Source organism: Emydura macquarii, unplaced genomic scaffold (assembly GCF_026122565.2).
Source record: "Emydura macquarii macquarii isolate MOO-44397 ecotype Brisbane River unplaced genomic scaffold, CSIRO-AGI_Emac_v2 contig_1027, whole genome shotgun sequence".
NCBI classification, from domain to species: Eukaryota; Metazoa; Chordata; order Testudines; family Chelidae; genus Emydura; species Emydura macquarii.
In genome coordinates, this window is record NW_027131164.1 from 19,906,367 (window position 1) to 19,925,906 (window position 19,540).

A 19,540-nucleotide genomic window follows, 5' to 3' on the forward strand; every position below is an offset into this window, starting at 1 on the left:
CGTGAGGCACCTAGCTCCGCCCGCTGCTTGTGCTGCAGCAACAAGATGGCTATTTTTAGTGCACTAGCTCAATCAGAGTTAGTACAGATATGTCTACCCAAGCTGGAAATTATACCATCCTGCCCCGGTGTAGACATACCGTTATGCCCCTCTGTGGCTATGGGGGGCTGGACCACAATCTGGCACACAGTAAGGGTACTTGTCAGACTCCCATCCCAGTTAACGTATTGTTTGCTGGAGCTCTATACTAGGAATCATAGTAAACAGAATCATAGAAAATAAATATCATATCAATAAAATCATAGAAAATAGAATGCTAGCTTTCATGTGGTTGGAGGATTAGTACCTGACATCAGTGCCCCATGTGAGGCAAAACCCATTTGTAAACAGTGAGTCATTGCCATTACTAGAGGAATAGGATTATTTCAATGATAGCATAGTAATCTCCATTTTAATAATTATGCACTTGTTTCAAAATGTAACAATTGGGTATATAATTGTCTTGTGTAAAGAAAAAATCTTTAAAGAAATGCAGTGACGTAGAATCAATCTCTCTAATTTCTCCAATGGCTACATCAATGCAATCAGAAGAAATTGTTTAATCAAGGAGCTACTTTCAATAAAGAGTATCAATAAAGCATGTATATACTCATAAAATAGTATGAAGTGCACAAACAAAAGTATATACAGTAATTTTGTTGCTTGTTACAGCTATCTAGAGAGAAGGCAGGGACAAGTGGGGCCGAACTCCAAGCTCTAAGTGATAAGCTATACAAAGTCATGGAAAAACAGAGCATTTTGGATAAGATATTGTGAAAAGTAAACACATCCACTTCCTATTACACTCATTTAGACTCCGACTTGAGAAAGCAATTATGCACATGCTTAAGTCCCTCTGAAGTCAATGGATGGGATCCTGGCCCTATTGAAGTCAATGGGACTTGTGCCTTTGACTTCAGTATAGCCTGGATTTCACCCACTGACATTTAACCATGTGCTTAGGTGTTTTCCTGAATCAAGGATTTATTGAGGATTTCAAGTGATTGTTAATGTGACTTACCTTTTTTTGTATGACTTGACCACTGAACTATAGCAATATTCCTATCATATGCTATCTCAGTACACTTATAAATATATGTGAAGACGTATTACAAGGCCAGATACTGCTACCATTCAAGTCAAAGGCATTTTTACCATTAATGTCATTGGAAATAGGATGGGCTCTGTGTTGCATCCTGTTGTCTCTTTGGTATTTTTAATAAATAAAAATAATAACCTCTTTAGTCTAAAGATCTCATAGTGCATTACAATGTATGTATTATTAGGACCAAGGTATATTTGTAACCACAATTTTCTTCATCACTTCATTTCTTCATTTCTTTTTAACCACTTTCCTTTATTTCCATCATTCTATTCCAGTTTTTCTTTTCTTATATAAATAACGTTACCTATTTCACCACTGTCAAGAGAGAAGTGATAAGTTTTATATTTGGCAAATGATAGGAGTGGGGATGCTGAACACAGCTGGAGTGTGTATAATAAGGCTGCAATCTTGTTACTGATGTTGGAAAACAACAACATGGTGTATATTTATATCAGTTTAATGAGGCCCTAGTCAAAATCCAGCTGTGAAAATGTGATTAATCCCCACACATTCTAAACACCAGAAAGTAAGATTATCCTGGATTAATCCTGATTTTCACATGCCTTCTTCTGTATCTTGTTGCTTTTCATTTCCAGCAAGCGACCACCAAAATATGTCAGATGAAGACTTTGGTTTTTCCAATGGTTACATTGAAAACAACTTCGGGAGAAAATGATTGAATTCCCACATAGTTCTTAAAAACAAATAACTTCATGAGTATTATGGATTTCTTTTCTTAAAAAAAAAAAAAAAAAAAAAAAGCCATAAAACCTGATACTGAATTACTGCTGTAGGTGGTGCTAGAGATATATTCATGTGTTTGCTTGCTCACAAATAGGTGTGGTTTTAACTACCTAAAAAGCATGCTTCACTTGCTTTCATACATTCATATTTTCAATTTCTCTTTTGATTAGGTACGATTTTAGAGTAGATCACGAATCCAGTCTGTAAAACAGAATAATGCCATTTTCCATTATTTAAGCTGGTTGTGTGAGAGGCATACCCTATTTTCAAATGGAAAAGTGGAATGTTCCATAGTTATTTAAAGTACAGAAAAAAGTACAGACGATCCTTTAATCCAAGCTTTTGCTAGTTTGGCCACTGAAACAAGTGGAAACTTTGCCTTTTCAGTAAGAGCTGTGCAAGGGCTTCCTTTATGACTATATCAATGACATTTGTGAAAACAGACTGTTGTCATTGACCTATTAAATTAATGAAAAAAGAAAATACTTTCCTTAAGATCACATTTTACTTATTGTTTGGGTATTAAAGAAAACAACTATTTTTGTTAAAGGGTCTCAAAATGTAATTGTAAACAGGGAATCATCATTAAGCTGGCGTATTTCCTGTGGGATCAGTTCTTGGTCCTACACTTGTTAACATTTTTATCAATGACCTGTAAGAAACATAAAATCATCACCGATAAAGTTTGCAGATGACACAAAATTAAGGGAGTGCTAAATAATGAAAAGAACAGATTGCTGATACAGAGTAATCTGGATCGTTTGATAAATTAGGCACAAGCAAACAAGTTGTATACATCTAGGAACAAAGAACATAGGCCATACTTACAGAATAGGGGACTTTATGCTGGGAAGCAGTGACTCTGAAAAAGTTTTGGGTGTTGTGGTGGATAAGCAGCTGGACATGAGCTCCCAGGGGATGCTGTTGCCAAAAGGGCTAATGTGACCTTGGATGCATAAACAGGGAAATCTCAGATAGGAATAGAGAGTTTATTTTACCTCTGTATTTGGCACTGATGTGGCTACTGTGTCAAGTTCTAGTGTCCACAATTCAAGAAGAATATTGATAAACTGGAGAGCATTCACTGAAGATTCATAAGAATGATTAAAGAATTAGAAAACATGCTGGTGTAGTGATTGAGCTCTTTGAATCTGTCTATTTAGCTTAAAAAGAAGGTTAAGGGGAGACTTGATCACAGCCTATAAGTACCTACATGGGGAACAAATATTTGATAATGGGTCTTCAGTTTAGCAGAGAAAGGTATAACACAATCCAATGGCTGGAAGTTAAAGCTAGACAAATTCAGACTGGAAATATTTTAAACAGTGGGAGTAATTAATCCTTGGAACAATTTATCAAATGTTACGGTGGATTCTTCATCACTGGTGATTTTTAAATCAAGATTGGTTGTTTTTCTAAAAGACATGATCTAAGAATTATTTTTGGGAAGTTTTATGGCTTGTGTTATAGAGGAGGTCATGCTAAATGATCACAATGGTCCTTTCTGTAATCTATGCCTTTAGATTTGAATAGGATTGTAGGCTCCAGCACAGTGATGTAGGCCTGAACCAAAGCAGGCCCAAACCATGGATACGTATTTGAAGCTTAAGGGTTAATCCTCACACTGAGAGAGAACAAAACTAGGCATTATAGATAGGGATGTTCCGGACACATTGATTGTTTGTTCATGCCACCCCAGGCTCCACTATGATAATTGACTGCTTGAACATATGAGTGGGATTATCCTGCCTAAACATTTTGTGATTTAACATTTATGACACATTGGGGCCCTGTTTGTGAACATCTACGTATGAATGTTTGGGAACATCCTGAAATCTAATTGTGATCATTTACAAGTGAAGAAAAGTGCCCACTGTCTATGAAGAATGTGGTTGATGTGTAAATCATGGGGCAATGAGAGGACAAATAAGATTTCTTTTATTTCCTTTTAGTAAAATTGGTATTAATAGAATTGGTGTAGGTATAAGGATTTTATTATGTTAGTAAGTAAGTATAAGATAATGCACCAATGTAATGGGATAATTCTGAATACCTAGTGGGGATATCTGCATTCCATAATCAGAAGATGGGGTCTGAGGTGGAGTAAAGATGGTCAGGACCGGCACAGAAACAGCTGATCAAAATTTATTTTATTATTAATGGTATTATGGAAGTGCATAAGGGCCTCAGTCATGGACCAGACTCCATTGTGCTAGACACTGTGCAACCATGTAATAAAGAGCCAGTCTCTGTTCCAAAGAGCTTACTATCTAAAGAGAAGGGAAGACAAAAACATGTGAGCACAAGAAACAGACATATGGAACACAAGGAAAGAATAAGACAACGCTGGCTACTGACAATAGAGAGACACATAGCAGCAGGAGGTGAGGAACAAATTACTAGAACTCTAGGACGAAGCAGAAGCAGCAGGACCTATAGTCCTGAGTAGATGAGGTGAAGCTAGAAAACTAGGGGTGCCAAAATAAACAGGAGAAAAGTGGGGAGAAAAAGTTTGGGGGAAAGAGATGGAGGTCTTTTGTGTGGGGAGGAGGAGGAAAGCACGGCACATGCAAATGAGATCCTTAGAGGGCAGAAAGATGAATAGATGTCCCTGAAATGATGGCTGGGGGCTTAGAGAGGGAGGGGAAAAAGCAATGGGATGGCTAGGTCAAGAAAGGAAGAAGGGAAAAGAGAAGCCGATGGGACGCAGAAGCCCTAGCAAAGGCTGGTAATAGTGCCATACCTTTAAGTTTACAGAGTAGAACGATGGTACAGCTATTAGTGTGCCGGTTTGTTAACTGAGAGACCTCAGTCCAATTCCCTGCTCTCCCACAGACTTGGTCAACTCATTTAGTTTCTTTGTGCCTCCATTCCCCATCTATAAAATAGGGCTAATAATAGTTCCTTACCTCACAGGGGTGTTGTAAAGGTAAATACATTAAAGATTGTCGGTGATCAGACAGTAAAGTAAGGGGCACCATATAAGTACCATCGATGGAATGGAGCCAAGAGGTGAGGAGCATCAGAGAACTGGGAATGGTGAAGTACAGAAAGAATGAGAGGGGAAGAAAAGAGGAGAGTCCACTCATCAAAGAAAAAAGAGCCAAAGAAAGGATCAAAACGAGATGAAGGAAACACATATATTTAACTTCTTATTTCTGGGAACACAAGCCCAGTATGTTAAGTATTAATACATGCTTTTTAAATTTTCTCTTTTAAGATAATGTGGAAAGTGATTACCTTCTTTCCAGCTGAACATTTCAAAGGGGAAAAAACTCAATCATTGTGTAAAACTGAAGTCTAGAATTTTTGTCAGCCAGTGATATGCTAAATGCTAAGTTTTGTGTCATGGAATATATTCTCTCTGTGAATTCAAGGAGTGAAGATTGTGGGTAGCATTTAATGTTCATGCTTGTTGCATTTTAAAAAATATTTTAAACTTTGACTGAACTTGACAGGATATCCATTTAACTGGTTTTTCTGTGGAGACGGTGTGGAACACATTTTCCCTAATCATATCCACTCGTTGCCTGTAATAGGGTGATGAGAGGGCCATAAATAGTAAATAACCACAGCATTGCTTCACATCATCTAGCAAGCTGTATGTTCCACAATGGAGCTTTGTTGCTTATTCCCCTAAAGCATGTAAGTATATTACCAGTGTTTTCTAAGATACATCAGGGGGACAAGGTCTAAGTGAAATGAAAGAATTACAGCAGCAGCTGAGCAAGGCTAAGGAAACAGCCTCCACACAGTGAGCTGCAGTGCCATTGAAATTACAGCCTCTGAGTGCAATTGTCTCCAAAGGAATAATGTGAAGTCTAGGGAATTGGGGAAAAAAACTAGTTAGAATCAGAGAAATGTAGAACTGGAAGGGACCTCGACTCGACTAGGTCATCTAATCCAATCCCCTGCACTGAGGCAGGACTAAGTATTATCTGGACCATCCCTAGATAATACTTAGTATGTATATGTAAATATAGAGTATATTCCTTCCCTTCTACTACTATGTTTTTGAGAACAGGGAGGCTATTACAGTCCTGAATATACTAGTGAATAGGGAAAATTTTGAAAACTCTTAAGTCAGATTCGAATCTCAGTTGCAACGATGTAAGTCTGGAATAATTCCATTTAAGTCATGGTTCACACTAACTGGGTAAGATCCTGCTTTGCATTGCTCCAGTGGCAGAAAGGAATCTTCATGCTAGGAGAGCCAGCTCCTTGAGAATTCCCTTGGTGAGTGGGAATCCAAGATATCATAGAGATTCTGTATCAGCCCCTGCAGTGCATATTACTCTTCTGCCTAACTCCCAGTATAAGGCGAATTGGCAAGGGTGCACCAGGACCACCCCTATGCACCCCATCCCCTTCAGGCCATGGGCAACTGGCTGAAAGTCAGAGTAGCCCTGAGGTTGCTGGGTGGCACTAGATATGGCTCTGGATAAAAGATTCAGCATCATTTCTAGATGAATGGGAAATGGGAATGAATTTATTAATTTCATCTCCTTTAGTACACACGACAAATAGGCTTTCAGAGTATCCACTTATTTTTCAAGTGGTTTGGATTTCTTATATACACCCCAGTCCAGAAAATGGATCGATATGGGCAGACTCTTATAATGGCATGGATCCTTTTATAGGGTTGACCATTAAAGTGTGGAAAATATTTAGAAAATATTTCTTGTAAACGTAGTTACTGCTTCATTGACTTCAGTGAGACCACTGGCCTAAGTAAGGAAAGGAGGATTGGCCCATTGCTATTTAATAATAGTTTATATTTTATTTCTGTGTATTTTTGCTTTGTTGTATTTATAAATAAGAACATACAGATATAATTTTAAAAGATAAAAGCTCCATGACAAGACAGTAACTTTTGTTCAAAGCCTTACTTGTGTAATCCTTAGATGTATAGATTATAAGATCAGAAGGGGCCACTGTGATCATTTAGGCCATGGATACACTACAGAGCTCACAGCAGCACAGCTGCACAAATGCAGCTGCGCTGCTGTAGTGCTACTAGTGCAGACTCTCTAAGCCAATGGGAGAGAGCTCTCCTGTCGACTTAATTACTCCAGCCCCCGCGAGCATCAGTAGCGCTGTCCACACTGGTGCGTAGGTTGGTGTAAATTACGTTGCGCAGGGGGTGGCTTATTCCCACCGCTGAGCAACATAATTTATACCAACATAAGCTGTGGTGTGTACATCGCCTTAGACTGACCTGCTACATAACATAGGATGTGATATACCTTGACTTTAGCAAAGCTTTTGATACTGTCTCTCACAGTATTCTTATCAGCAAGTTAAAGAAGTATGGGCTGGATGAATGGACTATAAAATGGATAGAGAACTGGCTAGAGCATAGGGATCAACGAGTAGTGATCAATGGCTCCATGTCTAGCTGGCAACCAGTCACAAGCAGAGTGCCCCAGGGGTCAGTCCTGGGGCCGGTTTTGGTCAACATCTTCATTAATGATCTGGAGGATGGGGTGGATTGCACCCTCAGCAAGTTTGCAGATGACACTAAGCTGGGGGGAGTGGTAGATACCCTGGAAGGTAGGGATAGGATACAGAAGGATCTAAACAAACTGGAGCATTGGGCCAAGAGAAATCTAATGAGGTTCAAGGAAAAGTGCAGAGTCCTCCACTTAGGAAGGAAGAATCCCATGCACAGCTATAGACTGGGGACTGACGAGCTAGGCAGCAGCTCTGCAGAAAAGGACCTGGGGGTAACAGTGGATAAAAAGCTGGATATGAGTCAGCAGTGTGCCCTGGTTGTCAAGAAGGCTAATAGCATATTGGGCTGCATTAGGAGGGGCATTGCCAGCAGGTAATGGGAAGTGATTATTCCCCTCTATTCGGCATTGGTGAGGCCGCATTTAGAATATTGTGTCCAGTTTTGGGCCCCCCACTACAAAAAGGATGTGGACAAGCTGCAGAGAGTCCAGCGGAGGGCAACAAAAATGATTAGGGGGCTGGGGCACAGGACTTATGAGGAGAGGCTGAGGGAACTGGGCTTGTTTAGTCTGCAAAAGAGAAGAATGAGGGGGGATTTGATAGCGGCCTTTAACTACCTGAAAGGAGGTTCCAGGGAGGATGGGGCTAGGCTGTTCTCGGTGGTGGCAGATGACAGAACAAGGAGCAATGGTCTCAAGTTGCAGGGGGGGAGGTCTAGGTTGGACATTAGGAAAAAGTTTTTCACTAGGAGGGTGGTGAAGCACTGGAATGGGTTACCTAGAGAGGTGGTGGAGTCTCCATCTTTAGAGGTTTTTAAGCTGAGGCTTGACAAAGCCCTGGTTGGGATGATATAGCTGAGGTTAGTCCTGCTTTGAGCAGGGGTTGGACTAGATGACCTCCTGAGGTCCCTTCCAACTCTAATATTCTATGATTCTATGATTCTATAGGCCATAGACCTTCCCTGAAATACTTCCCATTTAAAATAGAGCATACCTTTTAGAAAAAAACAACCAATCTTCATTTTAGAGTTGCCAGGGATTGTGAACCATCACAACCCCTGGTAAATTGTCCCAATGATTAATTTCCCTTGCTGTTAAAAATGTATACCTTATTTCCAGTCTGAATTTGTCATACTTTTGCATGTAGTCTCATTAGCTTCAATGGGATTGCTTACGTGAGTTAGTCTTACTCACATAAGGATCTGGTTTATAAGGTGCACATACAATGCTATGAATTCAGTATTATTTTCCATAAGTTTAAATTCAGAGTTAAAACATCTAGCAACAATATCAATGGCAGCTTTAAATTATTAAGAGACATAGGATCAGCATGAAATGTCATTACAAGTGTTTAATTTCAGAAGAAAACTGAAATATGTAATTGATAATCAGCATACTCAGATCGTTTGTTTACTACATTACAAACATTTTGAATACACTACATGTATCAAACAGCATGCTACTGCTTTATTACTTTGGGTTCCAATTTGTAATACTGTAACATCGTAAGCCATTGTAATGGGAACAGTTTGCAGAAAGCAGAAAAAGCTATGTTAATTACGTGGGTTGTACAATATGCATGTTATATCCTGGGTGGCTGCAAGGGGTGCAAAGCAATATTGTTCACACAGTTCCCTGTTTTATTCTCTATTGTGACCAGCTGACAGAACTAGAAGGGTGCATTACTTGATAGAATAAACATCAAGAAGCCTCCAGGGGTTCTTTCACTTCATTCATTTTATTTTAGCCCATTTAGCAATAGTAGTTACAGCTCTACAGCCCTAATAAATGTTCAAGTGAAGTAATGTTATAGTTCTAAAAGAAGTAAACCTGCTGCGCCAAACACAATCATATTCATGTTCCATTGATGGGGACACACAATAAAATGTACATAACAGCATAGAGAAAACTACTTACCAAATGATCAAAATGAAGCAAAGTTGAATCTCTTCCTGAAACAGCTAATACTTCTTGTTTCCATTTTGTGTGTTGTATTTAATTCTAAGTAATTCATTAATATAATCATATGAATATAACCATAAAAGGAAGTTTTTCTGGCATATCACAATGCACGTTTTCCTTTAAGAAAACACTATTCTATCTTTCTATCTTCTTATCTTGCCCCGATTACCGTCTGAAAGGTTTTTTTTATTTGCTTTATTTGCTTCATCCAGTAGAAAAGCAATGATGGATTCATATTTGACATGATTTGGAATAGTTGAAGAAGTTTAACATCCTGGTAAGAGCTTCAAAGTGTTCTCTTCTTCCTACTAGCATCAGCTAAATCTTCCCTTAATTTTGAACCAGTTGCTTTTCCTCCATATCCCTAGCTCTTTCAGATAATGTAATATTTAGCTGATGGTGGCCTGTTGGCTGTTAGCCAATACATGTGTGTTATATATATTGCACACCATATTAATATGTATAGCACATTGTATATATGTTAGAAAAAAGTTTTGTATTTGATTGGTTTTATGCCTACTCTTGTTCACTAATACTAAGTATCCCATAAATAACACTTCACATAGCTGAAGTCAGCTTTGCCATTAGCAAATATTAAATCAATCAAAATCAAGTACAGGTGCCTTCACAGGCAACTGGCTTGGAATGTAGTAACCAAATCAGAGATAAGAAAAAGTTCAGAACAAAACAAGTTAAGGAACTGTTATTAAGTGGTGGATTGGACTTTAGTGAGGTACAGAGAGTTTTGTAACTTGTAAAACCATATGATAAATAATAATTTTAAATTTCAAAGCACACCTTATGTGTAAAGTGAACATGCTGAGAGGCACAAATTGCTTGCCATAAGGAGAGTAAGTATGTCTCATTTTTATATTGTACTGCTTTGTCCTTAGATAATAAACTTGGCTAAGTTTGGTTATTTTGTCTCAAACATTTTTAAGAACAAATCGCAAGTGTAGTCAAACTATTGGCTTACAATTAAGCAACAGTGCCATCAATAAACTGGTCACATTAGAGTCTCTGTGTTCTCATGAACTCTCCTAGTGGTCCCATATATAGTATGGACCAGGATAAAGCATTGTCTACTCACATGGTGTTGGAACCATCATAAGAATGGTTCATATATTGTGAATAAGTTCGGAAAGGCCAGGATATTTATCCTAGGCTCTCTGTTTTTGGAATAGTCTTTGCTTGGCATGGATGCTGCCTTGCTGACTTGTTCTTTTGTAAGTTTTCTCAAGGAAATTTTCAGCTGCTGTGTAGACAAAGGTGGTGTTTTGAACACAGAATGTTTCTAAATTGGAAAATATTGCATAACAAAAGGAAGTTATATATACAGAATGTATTGCCTAAAGGCATTTACGGAACAACAGCAAAGTCCCTAAATTAAGTAAGTGGTAGATGGCTTCGTCAGCACACAGGATCAATACATGATCAATGGAAATAAGCCAATTAGAAAAGAGGTATGATAATATAGAAATACCATAGACAGCAAAAGTTATGTAAATTGAAGCTTGCACATGTGTATTATATGAGTTATATAAGATACATGTTTAATGTTGATTGGAGGAAAATTTTGATTATATAATTTGGATAGATATAAATATGCTAGAATATAAAGGAGTAAATGATGCATTGTAGGAGAAATCCATCATGGTCTACCTATGCACCAGGAAAAGGTATCTGGCCTTTGTCTTATTTCTGCCTATCTGTCCATTGCTTCTATAGTAATTGTAACCAAAATATGTGATTTTTCTTCAAATAAAAGTTTGAATTAATCAACGTGAGGGCCTTGGCCTGAATGTGTTATACCACAATAAACAATGGTGTGCACTTCATGAGTAGTCCAAGGACTGCAATATCAGGCCCTCTGTGTTTAAAAAGAGAGGGGAGAGGCTGGATCTGTGAAGGAGTCCATGTCTGAAGACTTTTGGGAATAACAAGGAATTACCCATTATAACTTCATATGAACCGCCCATAAAATATAAGAGAAGCTGGTTTAGTGACGTACCATTTACTTCTGCTAGTTGTTTCATGTTAGGCTGGATCTTCTTCCCCCCCCAAAAATGAAAAATATGGGGCTTGATTGGTTTTTTATTTACATAGGTGTATCATAGAATCATAGAATCATAGAATATTAGAGTTGGAAGGGACCTCAGGAGGTCATCTAGTCCAACCCCCTGTAAATTGTAAGTAACTCTTATGATGTCTCTCTAACTGTCTGATAGGAATCTATGGAAGTTAAAATCTGTTAAAACATAGTAGAAAAACACTTAAAATTAATTAGAAAATATTTTGAGACATTAAATACATTTACAGCCCTATTGAAGATGGATGGGTGAACCCCAAGGAAAACATTCCTACTGTAATTTATCTCAAGATGAATCACAGTAGACTTTGTCCTTCAATCTCACCCACAACTGATCTGGGGGTGAAGCCATAGATAAATTCATACAAAGGGGACAAATATGGCAACATGTATTGTCTAGCCCTCAGGATTTTTTTCTGTCATACACATTCCATTTGCAACCATTTTTCGTCAGATAACCCACAACTCTAGATTTTTGCCCTGTATTGAAGATAAAAGGGAGGAAGAGGAGATTCGGAATATTTGTCCATTAGTAATACTCTGAGTTTATAATACCAGTGCTTTTAACCTATTAGATAAATGAAGATATTTTTGTATTATTGTACACTACCTGATTCTGCTCTCACTTACATCTGTGTCTATCTGCAGTAACTCCATGGAATTCACTCTAGCTGTTCCAGATTTACATGGATGTAAATTAGATCAGAATCTGACCTACCATCTGCATTTTGTCTTGATTGTTCTGATTAAAGCCTCTTTATCTCTTGTCCTCTCACAAAAATAAAATAAACCCATACTAAAAGTATATAATTTAAAACGTACACCCACAGGTCTCTTTGTGCAGTCTTTATTTCTATCCAAATATTCATCCATCCATTTATAGAAATATATTGTTTGTAAATCCCAAAAAGAGTTTAGCTAGAAAGAAAATAACCTAACTGTGTTTGTTCAGGCAAAAATATCCTTTCAGAACTGCACAGACAATCTTGGCTTTGATATTTGGCTCTTCCTAAGACCTTATCCACAATGGAACAACTCTAGTTGATTTCAGTGGGATCTTGATCAAGCCTTAAATGCATAGATATCTTCTTGCAATCACTGTAAATATCACATATATAGGGGAAGCAGATATCTGGCAGTGACATCTGCCATGCAGTTCTGAGAATTATGCCTTTCTATAATGTTATTTAGTAAGGCCTTTTCTAGTACCACTGAGGTCAGAGGGAGTTTTGCCTTGATACCATTATAACTTTAGTGAGTGCAGGATCAAGTCAATACTGAACATCACCATCTTGTTAAAATGGAGCTCTGCATAGTTCAAAACACTTATAGCAAGATAAGTCGGGGAAGGAATATTGTGGGGTTTATTGTATTCAGTGTCTTCTGAAAGCTAACATCATAAGCCAACACAAGACTAAAGTACAGAATAGAACATAGCGTTTAGCATAAAATCAATTCCACCTTTATACAATTCTATTTCTCATATGCTTTATATATTTTGTTCACTAGGCTAAACAATATTTCATTGCAAGCTAATACTGATAATTCACAAGAAAAATGTACTGTGGTCTTGTTCTCCTACCACAGGATGCAAAGAAATCCCTGAAGTCAAAAAGAGTTACTACTTTCTACAGCAGGAAAATAGGGTCCCAGTTATTCTTACTATTTCTGTTATGATTTATATTGCTGTAGGACCCCAAAGCACCTATACTTGCAAAATATGTTCAGGACTGAGGCCCCATTTTTCTAGGTGTTGTATCTGTATACAGGAAGACACAGGATATAACCCAAAGTGCTTACAATCTAAGGTTAGGTCTACACTGCAAAGAAAAACCTGCAGCACTGAACCTCAGAGTCTGTGTCGATTATCTCAGGCTCATGGGGCACAGGTTGCGGGTCTCAAAATAGCAGTGTACACATTCACATTTGGGCTTGAGCCTGGGCTCTGAGGCTGGGTTTTAGCGCCTGGGCTGCAGCCTCAGCCCAAACATCTACACGGTTATTTTGAGCCCCACAAACCTGAGTCAACTGAGCTGGGCTCTGAGACTCAGCACTGCTGTTCTTTTATTGGAGAGTAGACTTACCCTAAGGAGAAAAAAGAAAGACAAATATGGAAGGAGAACTTTGTAGCACACACAAGCAATGTGATTGAGGTGATGATGGGCATACATCTTACTAGTTCCCTTTTTCTAAAATTTACTCATTCATGTTTAATTATGGAGAGATAAGGGAGAGAGTGAACAGGAGCAAAAGAGTGGTGAAAAAGGAAGATGGTGATTCCTGAGGTAATTTCAAAATATTGCCATGAAAAACTTTATGTCCAAGTGGAGAAAGTGTATACATAAATAAAATGTATTGCAGTATTTCAAAGTATTCCGGAAAATCCTTCCAACCCATTGGGAAGTGTAGGCATACTTGGCACAGATTCCATACAGCTGAATAAATGAGCTACTATATATGTTAGGATAATTTGCTTAGATTAAAACCCCATTTTGTGTTTTTTGCAGGAAATGCCATAAATAGTTAAACTAGTCAATATCTCACTACACCTGGAATATTATAGCCTGCTCCAATATTTCCTCATTTCATGTTTTAAAAACTATGAGCAACTATGAGTCACGTGCTTTAGTGGAGCTATATCTATTGCAACAGTTAAGGATTTGTCCCTATACACATTAGCAATTTAGAGTCATTGTACATTTCTTGTGAGCTGTATCAGGTTTACTATTTTAAAATTTCTGATCAGAAGCTCTGAATTCTGTATCTATTTTTGGGGGGCACTGCTGTTCTTCTGAGAAATAACAGATCATAAATGAAATTAAATGGCATGAGACTGTTTAAGTCATGACAGTAATTTTAATGGGTTGAAACAAATCTGTACATTTAAATGAAGTCTCTCATGGTGGGATTTCATAGTGTCTGCTATCTGCTGTCAAGCCAATACCACTCTGTTGCTCAAAAAATATATATTTTTCCTTTCTTTCCTAGGCTTTGTTAAAGCCCTTCAGGAAAATGATGTCTAATGTATCAGAATTTTTTCTGGCAGGAATAAAAACAAATTAGAAGGTAATTCAGGGTACTTTCATTCAAAATCAAAGCTATCCTGCTTCCTGATATGGTACATTTCAGAGGCTGACTCAGTAAACATAAAAATAATTTACTGTGGCAGTTTAACAAAGTGTTAGTACAATGGACTATCCTCCTGTGTGTGGGAAAGATAGGAATCATAAAACGCTGAAATACATTCTGCAGCTAAACCATCAAAATCTAGAAACATCAGCTTTATAAAAACAATAATAAATATCTTTTTATATATGTGCTCAAGTGTTTTGACAAAGCCTCTAGATCTGCTGGTTTGATATAAATAAATAGCAGTAAGCAAAATGCGTATTTAGAAGGATGAAAGGTGATCACTGAGAATACTTAAATAAAAGTGAAGTCCTCTGACATTGTGAGTTAATTAAGCAATGATTTTATATACTTTCATAATATCTCCCTTTCTCTTTCTTTTTTGAATATTACTGGTATCGAGTGCAAATTTATTTTCTTTTAATTAAGTAATGTACTGAGGCTACTTAACTTTTTATCAATATTGAAATATATCTAATTTAGTCAACTATTCCATAGCTGTCCAGCATCTTGATAGATGAAAGGAGATGTGACACAGTCTGTCCATCAGTGGTGCTTAGCAATGGTATGGGAAAAGAGCCCAATGCACGAACGGCAAACCTTCTCACAGTTGCTAGAGGTCCACTCGCCAGATGGAAGTTGAAGCATACTCTACTTTCTGGCTCACCTGAGGGCCTCAGCCTGGGCTCTCTGATGGTTCTCCATGGTGACTGCACCAATCATAACCCGACTTCTCCAAACTGAACAACCATGGGCAGGATTTTCCCAGTGATCAGTGGGAATGCTGAATTTCTTGAGGCCTTGCTTGACCTTTTCGCTGTATCAGAGCTTTGGCGTTCCTCTGTGTCATGGTCAGTTCTTAAGTTGGCCATAGAGCACAGCCTTCAGCAAACGATCTTGAGGCATGCGCTCCACATGCCCCAGTCAGCAAAGCCAGTGAATATCCAGAATAGTCTACATACACTAAAGACCAGTTTTCTTCAGGATCTCGTTATTGGTGATCGTTGGTCCCAAATAACTCCAAGGATTTTTCTAAGACAGTGGAGGTGGAAACTGTTCAAATGTTTGATCATTTCCAAAGGTGTACTTAAGAAAAATAGAGAAGAAGATGCCAAAGCCACTGGATGCTAAGAGGCAACCTTGCTTCATACCAGTATCAATATTAAACTCAGATGATATTTCATTTTCATACTGGTTGGTTGCCTTCATTCCCTCATGGAATTTCTTGAATAGGGCTAACACCTTTTGTGGACAGCCAATTTTCAACAGGATTTTATAGATGTTATTCCTATTAACTGTGTTGAAGGCCTTTTGTAGGTTACCAAATGCTACATACAGAGGTGTTTTTGTTCACAGCAACAAGCACAATGTTTTGTTTTTCTTGCAACAAGCACAATGTGAAGGACTTCAGTCATGGAGAGTCCAGCTCTCAACCCACACTAGCTCTTAGGTTAGACTCTCTCAGCAAGGACTTGGAGTCTTTTCAACAGAACCCTGGCAAGCACTTTGATGACCTCGCTGAGCAAAGATATCCCTTGATATTGTTGTTGCAGTCTGCTCTGTCCCCTTTATTCTATATAGAGTAATTAGCTTTGCATCTTTCAAATCCTGAGGTATATGGCTTTCTTCCCATCAGGTGCAGAGAAGTGCATAGATGTCACTCACAAGCTTTCTCCCCACTGCCTTAAGGAGCTCCGGATGTAACTGGTTGATGCCTGATGCTTTCACAGGCACAATCTCTTTTATGGCCTTTTCTACATCTTCAAGAGTTGGTATTTGGTCCAGCTCCTGTATTGTTGGAAGCTTGAGAATGACAGCTAAGACGGTATCACAGATAATGGCATCCTTTGAATAGAGTTCTATGTAAAGCTCAGTTCATTGGTCAAGATGTTTTTGCCTGTCAGTCAATATGATACCATCTTTTGCTTTCAGGCTTATGGTCTTTTTACTAGGTGGACCATGTGCCTCTTTAATTCCATTATAGGTACCACGAAGGTCCCCTCTTTGAAAGCAAATCTAAATCTTTTTGCACAGGTCTTGCCAATACTACTGGACATATTCTCTGGTGGCTTTCTGAACTGCAGTCTTAGCCTATTTAAACTTTGAGAGTTCTGAGCTTGGTTGGTTGTTGAAGTAGACTTAGGCAAGTTTGCTTTTTCTTTTCTATAAGCGCGAGCAACAGATGTTCAGATGTGAACCAGTCCGAATATTTTTTCTTTGTTTTTCCAAAGACATCCTTGGCAGTAGCCAGTATCTTATTCTTAAAATTTTCCCATGAGATGTCAGAATCAGATAGATCATTTTCCAAAACAAGCTCAAGCCAATTATAGTACAAAGGAACATGATTAGAGATAGATGTTCATGAAAATGCTTGCTTCTTGCATCCAAATAGTTAGAAAATATCCAATGGCTGTCACGACTGCTAACATTTTTGAAATACGATATTCTATGATTACCAGAGAAGCCTCCTGGGAACTCTTCCTATCTTTTGGATACTTTGGTGTTGGAAATTTGTTTGTACTCACTTATTTGAATAAAGAAAACATACTCTCTTGATCTGAATAAGGAACTGGGAGTCAGTGATCTGAGTTTAGAAGATGACTCTGAAATGGATTTGCTGTGTGACCTCTGACAACTCTCTTAAGCTCCCTAATTATTAATTTCCCCAGCTGTACAATGGGTATAAATAATACAGAACCTATTACTACCAATGATAATTTATTTACCAAACTCAAAAGGATATAGCAAAGTTTCTTAACTACTTAGAAGATGTAGAGTGCTTTTTATTAATTATTATTATGAAAGACAAAGACAAACTGATCTTACACTGGTATCAGGCATAACTCCACCAGCATCAACAGAAGGCCATTCAATGATTACGTGGGTATGTAACTCGTGTAATTCATGTAACTCATATTATTTCTAGTCAGGATGGCCTGAAAGCACATTACAGAATCCTTTACCCCTTGGTAAAACCCCATTGATAAAATAATATAGTATAATAAGTAGAGGGAGAAGATCAGAAAGTGCTCAGATAATATGGGATAAAGTTGATACAATGAAGTCTAATAAAATAGAATAGAAAGGCACAGGGAATTTCTCCTGTTAAATATCTGTTGTCATTCAGGCATGTGTGCTGGTATGATTTCCCTTCTGGCTGCCATTTCAGTTTCTGTTGCTACCTGAATCAGCAGATCTCAATAGCACTCCCTGAGAATAACCACAGACTCAGTTCAATGGTGAAGGCATTTGGCCATTTTTATTGTAAGCGAAGCATGCTGCTAGTGCCCCATAGGAGCTACAAGTAAACTAGGACATGTATGCTTGTTACAGTGGTCCAGCTTAGTTAATGGTGGGAGTTTCCATTATCCCCAGGCCAGACAAAGATGTCCCTGCTGAGACCCTTTTCTTATACCCTGATACAAGCAAGTTTCACCTTGCGTCTCTGACATCAGATATTCTTCCATATCTTGCCTCCAAATCAAGCACAACATCTTCATTCATCTTAACATCTCTACTATTTTATGGTCAGGGGTCTCTGTACTGTCTTTCAGGATTGTGTTCATGCACAACTGCATCTTGGGGAGAGCTTGCACTGCCTCCCTGTATTGTATTGCTGTTTGGGGAGTACTTGGACTGTCTCCCAGGATTATGTTTCTATAGTTACCATGTATCAGGGAAGTTGTGGAATGCTAGTACTTTAACACTACTGTATTTCTGCTACTGCTTCTTAACAATGCCAATGCGTTAACAATGCTGTTTCTGTCAAATTCCTGTATCATTCAGTGAACTTGTAAGCTGACTTGCAGTTTCCTAAAGCCTGATTTTGGTTCAGCCTTCAGACCTTGCACCAAGCCTAATGTTATTTTCTCTTACTACTACAATATCTTCCATTCAAACCCTGCCTTCAGGCAATGTTGCTCAGATGCAGTCTTACATGTTCCATTTTCTTTAATGTCCACTGGCTAATATTTATGCATCTCTGTGACAGGGTCAGACTAAATGGCTACCAGAGAGTGCTAGAAGGCCAATATATCACCAAAGGCTCAGCAAGTCCCTTTTTCCCTGGTAGCTGAGCAGGGGTTACTCCAGGTTAATTAACACACCTGGAGCCAATCAAGGCCTTGCCCAGGACTTGTTAAAAGACTCCCCTCTAGAGAAAGGGTGTGGCTAGAGTTGTGAGAGTAAAGTGAGCTACCAGAGAATATGTGAGTAGGCAAGATGCTGTCAGAAACCAGAAGGGTTTAGGTGAAGGAGCAGAATGCTGGCAGAAGAGAACCCAGCAGGTACAAAGACTGGGGTAGGGAAAAACCTGGCCTGAACAGGTCAAAGGACCTTTCCCAGGCCTGGAGGCCTGAGGGAAAAGACACTGCCAGAAGGGAAAGATAGAACTAGACATTTGGTTCGGCACTACCATGCCCAGTGGGGCTGTCAAAAATCAAAATCCTCCCCTGGTAAGAAGGCCAGGAAGGGCCCCTGTCTGAGTGGGGTCCAAACAGTAAGTCAAGGGGCACAGGGAAGTAACCCAGGGAAGCTAGCAGTGTTCCTGAAGCCACAGCACAAGGCTGCTGCTTGTAGGGTCCCTGGGATGGGGTCTGGAGTCAAGGGTGGGACTGGGCCCTTCCCCCACAGCCATTCACTGGAGGAGCAAGAGCCCCAGCAAAGAGACAAAGGCATGTGAGAACCAGAAAGAGGACTGGGATCCAGCAGGGAGCAGCCATCTTAGAGAGGCTGTATTACCCTCCCCGACAACTAGAGGGTGAAAGAACACTAAAGGGTTAAGCAGTTCCCTGACCTACCACTAGAAGGAAGCGCTGGACCCACTGAGGTGGCGGAAGAGCTGTCACAATTTCATAAAAATCATCAGAGAAAACACAGATTCAATATAACTAATCACTGAAATTTATATTCCTCTTGGGCCTTCAATGTGGTCCAGTTAAATTAAGAGAAACTAGTCTTCAGGATTTTTCCTTTAATTCTTATAATTGTACAATGCTGTACAATTTAAAGGTTTCTGCA